We start from the raw sequence: 12161 nt of genomic DNA on the forward strand, positions 1-12161 counted from the left end.
ATTGACTCCCATATCCAATATAATGGGCTTGCTCACAACTAGGGCCAGTTGCCCTATTCATATTGGGCATTGGCCCACGGCCCAATCTGAAATTTAGATTGGCCCACTCCTGTTTAAAAATACTAATGTAAAAAAATAATTCAAAAAATCTAAAATAATGTAAAGTTAAAAAACTAAAATTTAAATACAATGACTACATCAAACAACAAATCGCAAATAATAAAATTAAATTTAAAACTACAAATCACAATAAATTTAAATTTACAGCATCAAAATATTAATATGAAATAGCCACAATAGTACAATCCCCCGCATCAGTCTTAAGTCTTGACAGTCTATATTTCATGCATTTGAGTTAATGACTCGATAGTGATTTCTAATATTCCTACATGAAGTTTTATTGATCAGATGCATTATCTTTTTCTTTTTCTTATAATAGGTAGTATAATAATGCACTAGAGCATTAGGTATTGTACTTTCATGACAACAAAGTGAAAAAGAAAAAGAAATAAAATCTTAATATTACAAATAGTAATCATGACCTCACATCCACATCAAACTGTGACGAGTTTTGCATTATGGTAATCATGGTATTGAGTTTCTCACCAATAAAGGAGCCCTCCCACGATGCGTCTAAGTAGTCAGTCACCCACAATTAGTCTAGGCAATTTTTTGTCCTCAGATCTTACTACTATTCACAAAATTCACATCTCATCTCAATTTCCAAACATCTTCTAAACCGATATATGTGATTGCAGCTTCCTCTACCCAAATTCTAGAATTTGGGTAGAGAATAATTAATGATAAAAAAATAATAAGAATAAATAAGTGAATCTAAATAGAAACCATTTAAAACCATATTTCACAAGTAATAGCACTCATTAATTCCTTGTCTTCCACAATGTAAATGGTAAATTACTCACTTACTCATTAAGTGGTGTCACTTGAGCACCATGGTTTGTTTTTACCGGAATAGAGATTCTCAGTCAGCTGCAACTCCTCTTTCTCTGCAACCCCTACTTTTTCCACTAATTTGCCTTCATTGAGGATCATAGAGGTTGGCAACTACTATGCATCCCATTCCTCTGCAATAACTTTTAGATTCATCGAATCTCAATTCAGCCACCTTAACCTACAGGGGCATGTTGGAGGGCATTTTCTTAGTGAACTCTCTCAGATGTAAATAATAAAAAAGAACAGAGCATTGTACCTTGACTATAAGGTGTTGTTTGGTCTTCCTACTATACTGATGTTGTGAATAAAAAATAACTCCCACAGCAGATATAATCGGCAAATGCAAATCACCACAGCCAACTTGCCTAGCTCACACGGTTATAAAGAGCTTCCAATACTTAGATTACAACCAATGCATAATCAGAGGGCAGCTCACAATATCTATGTATTAAATGTACCTAGCAATCACCAGCTTCTAGCATGCACAACAAACTTCAAAATGGCTTGAGAAAATAAAATGAATCGACATTTCATTGAACATGGAACTTGGCGTTTACCCTCTGCGGAGATTTTTTTTGAAGGAATGCAATAAAAGGGCTGTCCTGAAAATCTATTTAGAAACTATTGGCTATAAGATCTGTCCCATTTTGCTTCCTTCTCAACCCATCTAAGTATTGATACCGTTACATTGATAAAGCATGAACATTTTTCACGAGACTTATTTTACTCAGCAGCCCTACACTAGATCAATCTAACATCCATACATCCACCACACAAAATTTGGAATAATAGATATGATCTTACACAAACAGTTAGAACATTAATATATACATACAAAAAAAGGATGATAACAATACAAATTTATATCTTCTCATCCTCACTTCAATGAATCCATTAAATTACTTTGATAAGGTTTATCAATCTCCATTGTTCAAAAGCAAGAAAAAAAGTAAAAAAAGAAAAACAGATATACAAAAACTAGGAGGCAGAAAAATTCATTACTGATCTTTAAACCCAGACTTAAGTTGTTTAAAAAATCGAAATAGATTCAAGGAAATAGCATTTTTTACGAAACATGTAGAGTTGATGCTTGCATCATCACATATAACGGATCAAAAATAAATAAATAAATCAAGAAAATATCACTCAACAGGTTTTATCTGAAAGGAACAATATATACCTTCAAGATTGTGAATGTTTTTTAAAATTACAATTCAAGAAGATGGGAAATAAGGAAAAGGGCTCCTCATCATGAAGTAAAAAAAAAAGAAATCAATGCTAGACTTACAAAAGCCCTAACACGTAACTATTCATTCCCTTTATGTCCTGTTTTTTTCAGTTCTTATTCAAAAGAGAGACAAACGATGGTCATTCAAATAAGGCAAGTCAAACACACAAACACATGGGAATTGTGAATTACCAAAAAAAAGTTATTATCAATTTACTATTTTTCTTTCTCTCCCTTCTCTTTATATAAACCTCATCTCTTAGTTTGTCACAAAATCAAAAGCACTTTCATCAACCGTTACTCTTGCCTACCTTAAAGCATCATTAATTCAGTTTCTCTCCTATTGCTTTGTTCATAACTTTCATTTCCAATTCTAAAAATCCTTAACAACATCGTTTTCATACCAACGGCAACATTTATTTTTTATTCAAATTTCTTGCCAAACATCCTTATTAAGATCAGGTTTAGCTTTGCAAGGAGAACGTGTTTTTTGAGAAATGGATCCACAAGACAGGAAAATAGAGCTGAAATGGATCCACAACGTATCACTCAATCAGAATTACCATCATAGTCATGATATTGTAGTGATGTGCATCCATTCAAAGAATTATTATGCACACGGGCTAAATAATGTGCTGTATTCATTTCCCATATCGCTTTAATTAACGAGATTGGATTATGCAAAGGTAGTATTAAATTTGAAGCATTCATTATAACGTGGATGATACTTGTTTTGTTGGTGCACGTAAAATGGTTCAGAACACTTTTAAATGGATGTACTGATGGATTGAGTGCACTTATGATCACATTATCTTTAGTCAAAATCAATGAGTTGTAGCAACAAAATCCGTGGGTATAAAAAATATAAATAAATAAACCAAAGTAAAAGAGGGTGTTTTCTATGCAATTCCAAATAATGATGGTACCAATATGTGGGAAAAGGATCAAAACTATTCTATTTTCTACCCATTAGTACCGACGGCAATAAGGGGTACGTATATTTAAATGCCTCTATGGCTGAAAGACAAGGCAGTGATTAAATGCCTCGGATGAATTCTTTTGTACTCTTGTAGAAAGAAAATGTAGCCAAGTCAATTAACAGGCATCAAATAATTGCATTATTATTATTATTATTATAATTTCAGATCACTATCTTCGATCCATGCCAAAATTGTAAATTAGTTTGGTAAAGGCTATTTACAAATCAATATAAAAATCAAAGCTCCCCCATCACAGGTTTGAAACCTGTTGACTGACTTGTGGAAATTCATATGCATTTAATGATTAATGCCTAGTCTTAATTCTGCCGATCGAAGAGGCAAGCATGTTGCCTAGAATAGTTCATTTCTGCTTGGAGAATTCTCATATGAGAATTTTGAGTTTTAATATTAAATATTAAAATATTATATTTTAATATTATTATTATTTTGGGATTTGAAAAAATTAAGAAAAAATTGAATTGTTTATTATATTTTGTATGAGGATTTGAGAAAGTTGTAATGATGATATGAAAATTTTATGTTTGAGATGAAAAATTTAAATGGCCAAACAAATGCCCTTAGGTGAAAGATATGCAGGGTGCCCAAATTGAATTCCATCTGTCCTTCAGAGTACGTAATGCCATCAAATGTTATGCCTTTTGAGTCTTGGCTAGGAGAAAAGTGGGAGAGAGAAAATTCACTTACACACTGAAGCATAAGCGAAATATAATACTAGATCAGCTTCCACGCTTCAGAAGAACTCTAAACATTTTTTTTCTTTTGTTATTTTTTATTTTTTTTAGTTTGATCTAAAGCTCGTTAATGCTGTTCCTGTTGAACATGTGACCTAAAATGAAACAAAATCAATCATTAATCAGTATTGTTGGAAAGGTTTTTCAAAAAAGAACAAAATGGAAGTAATTATAGATGAGTTTATCCTTCTTACTTCGTAATCATACTAACCTAGCTAGAACCTCTTTTTCCAATCATGATTACATCACCCACATCCCATTATCCACATTTATATTTTTCATCTTGCAAGTATTTTGCAAAAGCCTACAAACAATAATAAACAGTAAACAAAAAGAATAAAAGACAAAAAAGAGAATCTAAACTAAGCCAATTAAAACCATAATTTACTAGTAATAGCACTCACTAATTCCATGCCTTCCACAATGTAAATAGTAAATTTCTCATTTTGTATGTTATGTAACTTGAGCACTGTAGTTTGCTTTCACTGAAATAGGCTCTCAGTCAGCTGCAGCTCCTCTTTCTTTGCACCCCAAACTTTTGAGGATCACAGAGGTTGGCAACTACTTTGCATCCCATTCCGACACAACAACTTTTAGATTCATTGACTCTTAATTCAGTCACATCAACCTATGGGGACATGTTGGAGGGCATCTTCTTAAGATCTATTTGGAAATACAATTGTTATCGGATGTTCTCGTTTTACTTCACTACGATTAACAAATTATTTATTATTATTTCACTAATATTCACAAATTCTTTTACTATTCTTCACAAATCATTTGAGATATTTTTAGTATCTAAACGGAGCCTTAGTGAACTCTATTACATGTGAATAATGAAACAGCCTGCCCACACCTAGAAGCCTTGAAATCCACCAAAATCTATCAAACTTGCTTTCTTCATTTGGTTCAGATCTGTGACAATTCAGTATTAATTAGAGCTTCTCCAAACCAATACATTATGCCTAGATTTGTTTGAAGCTCATTCAGGTCTAAGACTTTTTAGGACCATATGCAGAATTGGAGTGTGATTAATAGGAAAATGAAATAGTCAATGTAAATAAATTGGGTTCTTATAATATTCATTGAGCTAACTACTAGGCTTTTCATAAATTAAAATATTGGAAAAAATTGAATTTTTTTTTTAAGAGCTGAGATCACATGTCCAACAGTGATCATTTCCCAGTTTATTAAAAAAACCCTCACTTATGGCGGAGGAATACCGTGGAAACAAATCAAACACACTTGAGTATTTACAATAAAAACAAGAAACCCAAAAACTAACTCAAATGCCAAAAACCCCAAAACAACCAATAAAAAATTAAATCCATCAACGTCTAAGATAAGGAATACCGAGCTTGTCAATACGAATCAATCCCTGAATAGGTCTTTGTATGGGATTCATGCCACAAAATTCAAAATTCATCCCTTAAGTCCCCTGTTTTGCTAAAAAATTTGCAACCATATTAGCGGTTAGCCTCTCTATAAATATGACGAAAACAAATGTGGAGCTCATACACCAGATCTCTAACTTCCTCCCAAAAATCTCATAAAAACCAATATTTACAAACCCCGATGCCAACCATCCAACTATAACAGTTGAATCCGAATCCACCAAAATATCACGCAAACCCAATTGTTTGCATAACCGTAAACCATCAAGGAGAGCACGACATTCAACAATTGTATTAGTAGCCTACCCATATGAGTGTGCAAAGCTAGCCTCAACCAATCCTTTAGGGTTCCGAATAACACCAACCCCACCGGACTTCCCCGGGTTACCACACGAGCCTCCATCCACATTTAATTTAAATCTCCCTCTCTCCGGTGATTTCCAAGCAATTAATTTAATTGACTTTGAAACAACAGGAATAACCAGGCAAGATAAACACTCCATTACCGCCCTATCACTCTTGCCCAGAGCTCGAAATTTTTTTATCTTACCTGAGATATCTCTAATTAATATTTTAATAGTTTGGATAATATCATTAGGATTGAATTTAGTACCTTCCATTCTTGCCGCACATTTGGCTCTCCATATCACCCAAGAAATGACAATAGGAAGAACTCCTCGAATCCACCCAACCTGAGAAGACATGGAAGCTCTTTGCCACTAGAAGTTCATCATCCCCTCCCAATTCCAAATCTGAAAAATCCTCATACGGCATGCGTCAGCAAAGAATTTTCAAACTTTTTGAGCTCCTACACCCTCATATAAAATATGCTTAAATGATTCCATATAGAATTGAATACAACATTCACATTTAGAGGCTAAAGGAATTCCTAAATTTTGAATAATACCATCCACCGAAATCGCCTTTCTTTTTACTTTCCACACAAAGAAAGACATCTTCTTAGGGATCCAATTCTGCCAAAACCATTTCTTCCATATGCAAATGTCACCTTGTTGTCGAATCAATTGCCATGCGGATTTGGTTGTAAAATTACCATCAATAGATGGCTACCAGACACACAAATCCTCCCCCTGCCGTAGCCTGATTCCAGCAGCACAAATTTTGCAAAGTATTCCGCTTGGTACCAACTCCTGCAAAATAGAAATATTGGAACCCAAATTATTAAACACTTGAGCCACACACAAGTTCATATTACCTGCTACAGGTACCGAATCAATCAAAGGCCGCCTGTCCAATTATCCAGCCAAAAGTTTGATTGACCACCCCATATCAAACATTAGACCGTTCCAAAATCGTGTACCTGTCTTGAGCTGCATCACTGATTGTATGTGAGAATTACCAACATATTTCTAGTTAAAAAAATTTGACCACATCGATCCCGCTTTAATAAGCTTCCAAGCAAATTTCATAAGCAAGGACTCTTGAACCTCTTGAAGATCCCAAATTTCGAGTCCTCCCTCTTCCACCAGTAAGCAAATTTTTTTTCTAAGAAATCCACTTTCTTTTTTTATTCTCCCTCAAAGAGCCCCATAAAAAATCCGAAAATTTTTTCTTGATATCTGAATGCACACCTTTTGGAAGATTTAAAACAGAGAGCATGTGAATAGGCATACTATTCAAGATATGCTTAATCAAAACAATTTTCCCCCTAAAGATAGTAGCTTACGCTTCCACCCAGCAGTCTTCTTCTGAACTTTTGCCAAAAAGAATCAAACATTTGACGTTTCAATCGGTCCACAAATAAAGGGACACCCAAATACGTACATGGCCATCGACCTTCCTCAAATCCCGAAATCATTCTCAGCCCATTTTTACGATTAATCAAAATAGATGAAGAGAAAAACATTGAAGACTGACTTGGATTAATCAACTGCCCAGACAATGGTTCATACCTTCGCACTACCTCCATAAGATTCCGAATAGATGACTTCCCCCCATTGGTGAAAACCAGGACATCATCCGCATAAAGCAAATGAGAGACAAGAGTTCCTCCACCCAAGTGATAAGGCTTAATTTGCCCCAAATTAAACTCACGATTGAGCATTCGAGAGAGAATCTCCTCCAACAAAATAAATAAATAAGGGAAAAGAGGGTCACATTGCCGTAAACCTCAAGACGCTTTGAAAAAACTTTTAGTACACCCATTCAACATCACCGAGAAGAAAGGGGAACAAACAACATTAAAAACAATACTTCGCCAATTTTTTGAGAAGCCCAATTACTGTAGAATTTCTAGCAAAAACTTTCAATTAACTCGATAATAAGCTTTGGCCATATCAAGTTTTAACATCACATTCCCACCTCTTATTTTCTTATTCATGCCTTGAACGAATTCCTGAGCTAGTGACATATTCTAAAAAATACTCATTCCCCGAATGAACATTGCCTGCTTAGGAGAGATGATTTTATCCAAAATTGGCGCCAAGCAGAAAACCATCATCTTCGACATAATTTTATACACAACCGAACAAATACTTATCGGTCGAAATTGACCAAAGCCCATAGGCTCCTCAACCTTTGGAATCAAAACCAAATTTGTAGGCCCAAAATAAGTAGAAAGCGGTTGCTCCGCAAAAAAATCTTTAGCCATTTCCAAAAGATCATCTTTTACAATATCCCAGGCCAATATGAAAAACTTGCAAAAAATCCATCGGGACCCGAACTACTATCAACAGGAATCGACCATAAAGAATTTTTTACCTTAGACATGGTCGGAACGGCACACAATTTTTCATTGTTTTCCGTAGAGATCACCGGCCTCATCAAATCAAAGTCATCAGAAGACAACACCGACACCGTAGGTGATGCCGATAGAACATTGGAGCCCCACATCCGAAGGAATCTAAAAGGCCGACTAATACCCTCCCTGGTTCTTACCGACTGAACAAACATTGGAGCATGATCCGAGGTGGTTCGCGGCAAATAATTAACCATAATGTCCCCAAAGCCGTTTACAAAAGCCATATTGACGAGCACTCGATCCAGTCTTGCCCGAATTCTTCTACCACCTAGTCTTCCATTACACCATGACAATCGATTACCTTCATAAGGTAAATCCACCAACGCACAATCATAAATTGTTAAATTCCCGTTTCGCCCAAGCAGGCTGCAATAACCCACCTATCTTTTCATCATTACTAAGAATAATATTAAAATCTCCCCCAACAAATCAAGGAAATCCACGAGAATGATTTCCTCTCAGGAAGTCCCATAACTCCACACGCTTGGCCCGAAAACAACTCGCATAAACAAAAGTTACTAGCACCCGGCAATTTCCATAAACAAACCACCCACTAATAGCTTGATCCAACATAGAAACCGTCTCGAACTTCAAATCATCAGCCCAAAACAGCCAAAATTTTCCACCCTCTGCAACATTATTTGTAAAGTAAGGCATACCCATCCATCTTGCTATCTACTACACTTATTCAAAGTAAAAAAGGTTCCAAAATTGTAAGGTCGATTCTTATTTAAAATTCGCAGAAGCTTACTTTTTGATGAAAGAATGCCTCTAATATTTCAAGTAAGAATATGCATAAAAATTAAAGAAATTTTTTAGAGCGAGAATATGCATAAAAATTAAAGAAATTTTTTAGAGCGTGTACGCCACTCCAGTACAACAATAGATTTTTCTTTCTGTATTCCCTTTACCTCATTCAGCGGCACATGCATCTCGCTGCAAGTTCATTCAGATCCTCCTCATACTCACCGTCGGACCCCGCCCTGCCCACAACCTCCACGTTATCTTCTTCAGCACACAAACACAAATCCCCCAAACCCCCTAACTCGAATTCCAAGGCTTCATCCACTAATTTCAAAGAGTTTCTTGGTTCAGAATTGGCAAGGAAATCCTGGGTCTCATCACCCAATTTCTCCTCAGTGCATTCAAACTAGTTCGCATGATTTATACAAGGCTCGCCTTCTCTTGCACCTGAGTTTCCATCACCACATTATTCGGAATAGAAGGAACTTCCTCGCCAGGTCGAACATCCTCACTTACCGCCCCAATACGTGATGCTTGCAGAAGACTGTCTCGCAACTCTCCCAGGCAAGAATAAAAAATCTCCCCCATCGGTGACACAAACCACACAGTCATAGGCTCCTCTATACGCATTTCTCTGCAAGCCTGAATAGACTCCAAAAGGAGTGTACGTCTAAACTTCGATGATTCCCCAGCCACCACTTCTGCAACTGGGATGGATACCTCACTCTCATGACGCCCCACTTCCTTCAACAAATTTTTCGTGGATATCTTTTTGCCATCCTCCTTCCCAGCCACCTTCTTCTCTTTTTGCCTCTCTTCATTATTTTTACGCCGTAAGCAATTATTCATCGAATGCCCCTGCTTCCTATAGTATACACAGAAGACAGGGATGGATTAAAAAACAACCTCCTGATAGTGACTCGTCACAATCCCTGGAGGCCCCAACCAAAAATATTTTCGCAACAGCTGGGACACATCTATTTCAACACATATTCGCGTGGCCTTAGGATGAGTCACACATGCCGTGGCATTGTCTCGCTTCAGATACCGGCCAAAACCATTTCCAATACTTTGTAGCATCGATTCTTGAAAATAATTAGGAGGCAATCTCGGTAAAGTAAGCCAAACAGGAACCCAAGGAGAATCTTCATCTTCCACATAATCCGGAGTCCAAAGAAACACCCGAAACAGACTACCATGCATCTCTGAATTCCCTCGCACCAAAACACTGATGAAATCTTCCTCCTCAGCCATTCGAACCAACACATTACGCGGGTTTTGCAGTTGCCCAATCACGAGTAACGATTTCGAACCCCAATGATTTTTTTGGGTATTCGATAGATCCTTGCTCTCCTGTAAAGATTTTAGAGGCTTACCGTGGCAAACGAGAGAGAGAGCGGATGCACCCACTGCGGCCTGCAGAGGTGGTTCTGGAGGCTAGGGCAAATCATGGGAGAATGCCCACGAAATGGTTGAGTCAGTGAGCATCAGGGTGGTTGGGGCTTCCATGTAAACTGTGAGCGGCGAAAATGCGGAGATACGGTGTTCATGAAAGGATAGAGAATGGTGACATTTGCTTATCGCGAGTTGGGGGGGGGGGCTGGGGAAGGAAGTAAACGGCTGGGGAAGAAAGGAAAGAAGAAAGGAAATAAAAATCAGAGCTGCTACATACCCCCGGGGAATAACCCCGCCGCAGCCCCGGGGATGACGTGGTAATTAAAATATTAATAAATAATAATAATTATATATTAAAAAAAAAACTGGAAGTTTCTCAACTTCTCACTGCTCCTCATCTCCTCACTCGATATTTCCTTACGGCCATGTCCAGCGAGCTCTGCAAAAGCATCAATTTTGGCTGCCCTTCTATATCTCACCTGTGGTATCGGACTAGTTTCGGGACTGAGCCGTCCTGTGGTGGAGGAAGACCATCCAATTGCCTTCAATTTTGAGGCCAAATTGCTAAAACACTTTGCCGAAAAAATGTTCGCATGTCATTTTATTTTCATTCCCAACGCCCAAACAAAATACCAAGAAAATGAAAGGTTTCCTGCAATTTCATTTGTCCGTGAAACTCCAGGCACCAGCAATCGAATCATTCTATTTGCTTTGGGAGAAGAAACAATTAACATAAAAACTGGGTTGGAGTACCATTTTCTCTGCATATTTTTACATCCCATGAAGATGGAGAGAAATTGGTTCCTTCAGTTTTTCTCTCTTTTTTGTGAAATAGTTACATCACAGATTCAGGGGAACAAACACAGAGCTCGGGAATGATAGATTCAAGGGACTCCACGCATCATTCACTCACTCCTCTTTCTCTCAGCAAAGGAAAAAGAAAAAAAAAAACAAAGAAGGAAACTGTAGCACGATTCAGACATTGTGAAGACGGAGATAGAGATGGAGAGAGGGAGGGGGAAATGAGTTCTTTGACACTACTTTTTCTTTTATGCAAGTTGGTTTGTTTTCTGAGCCCCATCACTCCTCACTACGAAGACGAAGCAAGATAAGGGGTTCGTGGGTTGACAGAGGTAAAGAAGGAGAGGGAAAAATGAAGAGAAAAGAAAAAGGCAGAGGAACTCGAGGGAGGCAGATGATAGAAGAGAGAGATGAGGGAAGACGGGGATGATGCCAACATTGAAAGCGAGAGAGGAGAGATTTAGCCAAAATTAAAACGACACCGTTTTGATTATTATGCCACGTAGGCCACGAGGCCGCGGCGGGGTTACTCCCCGGGGGCATACAGACTTTTCGAATAAAAATAGAGAGGATCAGTATCGCGTGTAAATCTGTTTTATTAATTACTTTTTACGGCAGTAAGTCGTCGTGGGAAAAGCTCAACACAACTCGTGGCAAATAGTATGTACTCACGGGTTCATGTGCCTATCATCGCGTGCAATTCTACGATGATGTATATCTGGTGGAAAAAATGCTAATTTCTGACGTTAAAAGTTTCAAGCCACGAAGACCAATAATTATGTGATTCTTTTTCCTGTTAACACAAATTGGTGGCATGAAATAAATAAATTCGTGGCAAAAAATGTTATTGCCAGTAAACTATTTGTCACCATTGTGATCTCATGGTAAAAGCCATGTTTTGCTCCCACGGATTGGTCTGGTGACAATACCAGACTAATTGCCCCAATATTTTGTCGTGGAAAAAGAACTCGTGGCAAAAACCAGCTTTTATTGTAGTGAGGAACTTGCAGTCTCTCATATTAAACAATCTCTTATATATATAATAATATTTTCTGGCTCCCTTAACTTAAAACTGGTGGTGCTTAATTGAGCCAACAAACCAATTGAAAAGTTGACACTGCATGAGAGCTGATTCCCAACTTATAAAAAAAA

The sequence above is a fragment of the Carya illinoinensis genome, chromosome 14 (assembly GCF_018687715.1).
Source record: "Carya illinoinensis cultivar Pawnee chromosome 14, C.illinoinensisPawnee_v1, whole genome shotgun sequence".
Taxonomy (NCBI): Eukaryota; Viridiplantae; Streptophyta; class Magnoliopsida; order Fagales; family Juglandaceae; genus Carya; species Carya illinoinensis.